Below are 5137 nucleotides of genomic sequence, written 5' to 3' on the forward strand. Positions count from 1 at the left end.
AATACTGGATTTTATTCTATAAATGATGGAAAGTCATAAGAACAATCAAGAATGAGATTAGACCTGTGTAAAAAGCACACTACAGAAAAATATGGCAGCAATAAAGATAAAAAACATTACAGTAATTTAGGAGGTGATGTTTGTGGTAGATGTGGAATAGGTCTGCGATCAGAGTAGGTGACATTCACAATTTTTAATGGGCTGTGTGCTGAATGAGAAAAAGGCGAGGAAAGAACTCTCTCAAGGGTTGTGAGCTGGGAAACAGAACATATAGAAAGAATCAAATCACTGAAGCAAAATAATTTAAAGAGGTCTGAGTCGACCAGAGTTTGGTTTAAAAAGAAAGAATTTGAGATGTCTAGTGGACCCCGATATGAAGTAATGTTCAATAGATTTAGAAAGACCAGCCCTCGGATCTTATAGGAAGCAGTGCCTGGAGGTGGTTGGAAGTCCATGGGTGTGTAAGACAGCATTAGGATGCAGAGCCACAGACATTTAAAAACCCTAAGCCCTCGAGTAGAATGCAAATTGATTCAGCATTAGCATTAGTTTTCTATTAGTAGTGTTAAAAATATCCACTAATTTATTGTTGCTATTATTCCAAAAGTTATCTAATATTCAAGTGCACGTTTAGAATTCCAGCTTAAAGAAGTTCCCTGTGTTACTTGGCATATTACTTCCGTCCTGGATCTTCTTAGTCAAACACCATCTACATAGTCTTCACGTACCATGTACCATGTTCTCCTCAGAATCTCCTCTTCCATCCGCCATTTTAACTATCTTCTCTATCTCCTTGGACCCATCCATGTGATATGGAATAACCTGCTGATCTTAACACCAACCTTAATTATCTCAAACGTAATTTTCTTTGCATATAAGAACAGTTTCTACTGGTCAGGGTCCTTGATGATGCAATGTCCTACTTAAAAGAGCACAGGCAAATGTGTTCTAGCCAAATTTAAGAAGCCAACGGCTATCTATATATATATATCCTTTATATATTATATATATATATCCTTTATATATTATATATATCACACACACACACACACATATATATATATATATATATATATATATATCCTTTACTCATTAAGCAGTCTCTCCAGTTTCACATGTGTCAATGTGCTGAGCAATCCACTAAGGTTTTCATACAAAAGTCACACTTTCTTAAGGCCTAGAATAGTCATGGAACAATGTACTGAAAAGAGAAGCATGGAGGAAAATAGTCACTGATTTGCCTGCGGCATAAGGACACCCCAGTATTGTACAAGGCATGCACAGAGAAATGAAGCATAAGAAACACTGCAAAGTGAACAGCAGACAGAGCTGCTCAAACAGAGCACATAACTCCTAGAGTTACTTTGGTTTTTTAAACAATATAAATAATTGTTAAATATATAAACAAAAGCAAAAATGGACAAAGTATAATATGTTGAAGTGGCACAAAAAGTAATCTAACCTCACCAGAAATATAAAAAAACAATGTGTTCTAATAAACAGAACATATCATAGTTCAAAATTTTAAATTGAAATTTGTTTCCTCATACCTTCATCAGAAACGGTAAAGGGCCAGAATAGTGGGCACTTACGCACACGATGTTATTTCAAAGGTAATTTTAAAATACCAACAAATCTGTGAAATATTTGTAAATGTAACTTGTGTACTAATAATTATAAAAAGATATTGTAAAAAAGACAGGAAATGTTAAAGCAATGCTAGAACTGGAAATATGTCAGCAGTGATTGAAGATTTTTTGTTGTAGAATATTTATATAAAGCATTATATCAGGTTTTTAATATATTTTACCTTTAAACCTTAAATAATCCAAGGCATAAATTGATATTCAAGTATAAGAGTCTTCTCATAAAATTAATTAAGTAGAACTATTTCTAGTAAATAATGTTGCTGAACATTTATTTTTTCAATAATCATTTTTTACTAATTTATGTATTTTTACCTCTTGCTATGAAGACAATAAATAATGAGATAAACCGTATCTATCCTCACTTAGGTTGTACAGTCAATAAATAATCAGAAGGCTTGAAAGCAAGCTGTTTTTATGTACGTGTGCTTGCACAAGTTAGTAGACACACCTATATTTTTGTTGTTGTTTCATGAGGTGAGAAGATTAAAAAATAAGACCATGGTAGCAATAAACAATATTTAAACCAAAACCTTGCTTTCTAACTTAATTGTCTAAGAAGAGCAGTCAGGGCTACTTAAAGATATTGCCAACTTAGGGCTGAGAGAAGGTGTGTACAGGATGAAGAGAGAACGCTTCATCACCCCAGAAAGTGAGAAGTAATGTTAAATGGGCATCGGAGACAACTTGAACAATTTTAGTAATGAGATAAAAAGAGTTTTAAATGATACTTCAAAGAATGAAATAAATCTAGTGATTCTTTTATAAAATAATGATCAAGATTATTATAAAATAGAAGAAAAACAAATATCTTAGGCATAATAATTCTAAGTAATTAAATGTGTACCATGCATGATTCCATAGGATTTAATTTTCACACAGTATAGTATGGAAAATAGAAAAAAAAATGACTCTTCAGCAAAGAGATCTCACAGATAACCTGCAGCTAAACAAGCAGGATTTCAGCAGCTATAAATGCTAATAGTTTAAACTTTAGCTATCGGATGATGAAATGGTATTTTGCTCTGAGTATCTTATTTATTCTTTTCTCATAACATTTTAACATTTAATAGAAACTATATACAGTAATTTCACTATATCTTACATGGAGGAGTCTCCACAGAAATTTACATAAATTAAAAGCAAGAATAATTAAGGAGACCTGTGACCAACCCCGCCTAGACATCCATGTGTCTCTGTCCATGGCTCAGAAGTCCCATTATAAACGTCTCTTTCCCAGGCACTCTCCAATAGGCACTGCATCCCAAAGGCAGGGGACCACCTCACACTCTTCCTCGCACAAAATCCCCAAACTTAAATACTAACTCGCATTCCACACAGACTTGGGTTATGTTTGCCTACAGCACTCTCAAGCCCCGAAGGAAACAACGTGGTGTGAGCTGTCCCTGTTCAGTGAGAGATGACCAGAGATACACTTGTCTGAAGAGTGGAGAGTTCAAATCCAAAGGTGAACAATCCCCAGAATGAACTGTGAACTGATAGAAGTGGGCTCTGGTTTTCCATTGCAGTAGCCAATCCATGCTGAGGGAAGGGTGCACAGGCTCACTCTACACTTCGAGGTCCCTGGGATCTGCATCCATCCCCAGTCACCTGCATCTGTCCTGGGCCTTCGGCAATTTCTGTGACCGAATGATCTTCTAGAGTTAGGGAGGGATCCAAGAGCAAGGGCGATGGAGGGCATGGCATGCCATCACTTACGACATCCAACTCAGGAACTGCTTTGTTGCCGGGTACCTCTTCAGATAACTGGCAGCATTTGAAGAGAACCTGATTTGTATCCTGACAGATATGGGTAAGGCAGTGTCTGGTCATTGGAAGAGATTGATTGGAGCAGCGAACCTCATCCTCAAAGGCTAAGCACCTTTGACTGGAACGAGTGGTCTGAGCCTATTGAGCAGCCCCCTCTGTGGCCAGCATTCTGCGTTCCTGTGTAGTAATGCTTCTACACCATAGCGTTGACGGTATCGTCTGAGACATTTTAGTCACTTTAAATTCTCTCTCTCTCTCTCTTTGGCCAAAAGTCCCTCGGGGTCAGTCAGGAGACTACTACCTCAAGCTTCGTGCTCCACTTTCCGATTATGTAAGTATCCGCGCTTCTTCTCTTTGAGCAGGTGCTGTAGTCGTTTAAACTGATCAATGTACAAAGACTGCAAACGTATTAGCTTTTCTCTCATAATAAGAGCCATCTCCTCAGCTGTATAGACACCAGCATGTTTTAAGGGATCTTCTTGATCACTGCCTATGCTATCAGCTTCACTGTCAGGGTCACCTCTCCATGTCTGTTCCACAGTAATGGGTTCCTGGTCCCCTTCACTCCAGCTGTCTTCATCCACTATCCGGCTGGCCTCCTTTCGACTACTCTCTGGGTCTGCGAGCCCAGCTCTGTTTTAGCATCTGAGCTCAACTGGCACAAGAGGGTTTCACCCATAGGGCCTGGGTTACTCGTCTTCATTTGAGCATGAAGTGCTAGGGCATTCTTTCGAGCATGTTCAGTACAGAAAAACACCCCATCTTTCTTCTCGGGCTTTGGGGCAGCACTGGGGCACCTTTTCCCATTCTTCGTCGAAATGTAGCTACACTGTTTGAAGGGTGCATTCTTGTCTTCAAGAATATGCTCAAGGCAAAACTCCTGCCCCTCCAGACACAGCTGAGAGCATGGGTGGTGAGTGAACGAACAAGAGAGGGGCTCCTGAGATCTGGGCCCTGGGGTGATCCTCCCCCGATTCATTGGTGAGACGTGAATCTGAATCCTGTTCATACCAAACCTCCCCGCCGCGTCGCCGTCTTACTTATTCTTAATACTGTGATTGTCAGTCCCTGATCTAATCATGGAGAACACATCAAATGTTGAAATTTAAATGTATCCCCAAAGGATCAGAAGTTATTATTCCTCATCTTACGTAGTCACCAACAAGAAGGAAAATATAAAAAATTGCCTCAGGCATCAGAACACCAACAGCACAGGACAGAGGCAAGTTAGTTGTAACCATGGAAGAGGAATGCACACACATTGTATTCCAGGGAAATAGGAATAGCCCATGAATCTTAGTATTGCATTAACACTGGCTTCTCGTGCCAAATGTCCCATATCCACAGTGACAGGGCAATTTGGGTGTGGAGTACATCAAAAGGCCGTGGATCATCACCTTAATTTTTCTGGAAATCAAAACATTCTAATAGTTATAGTTTATTTGAAACAAATTAAAGCTGACTATTTAGTTTATCTAAAGACTTGTCATCTTGTTATTTTGCTTAATGGAGTGTTTCTTAGAGTTTAGGTCGACTTTGACTTGCCATGCAGCTGAGGAGGAAATCCTGATTTCCCTCCCTCTACCACCCAAGGTTTGGTGTAGAGCTATGCTATGTTGTCGTAAATAAATAAAAATAAAGTAAAAGTAAAAATGTATAAACGAAAACCGGGGGTGGAATGTTTTCCCTCAGGGTGTTTTTCCCTGCTAGGGTTCCACACC

General features: G+C 38.8%; 1 pseudogene; it reads right to left on the minus strand.

The window, feature by feature from the left end:
• Positions 1-3102: 3102 nt before the first annotated feature.
• LOC116898355 lies at positions 3103-4425 on the minus strand (annotated as a pseudogene).
• Positions 4426-5137: the final 712 nt, after the last annotated feature.

The sequence above is a fragment of the Rattus rattus genome, chromosome 4 (genome assembly GCF_011064425.1).
Source record: "Rattus rattus isolate New Zealand chromosome 4, Rrattus_CSIRO_v1, whole genome shotgun sequence".
In the NCBI taxonomy this organism is placed as follows: domain Eukaryota; kingdom Metazoa; phylum Chordata; class Mammalia; order Rodentia; family Muridae; genus Rattus; species Rattus rattus.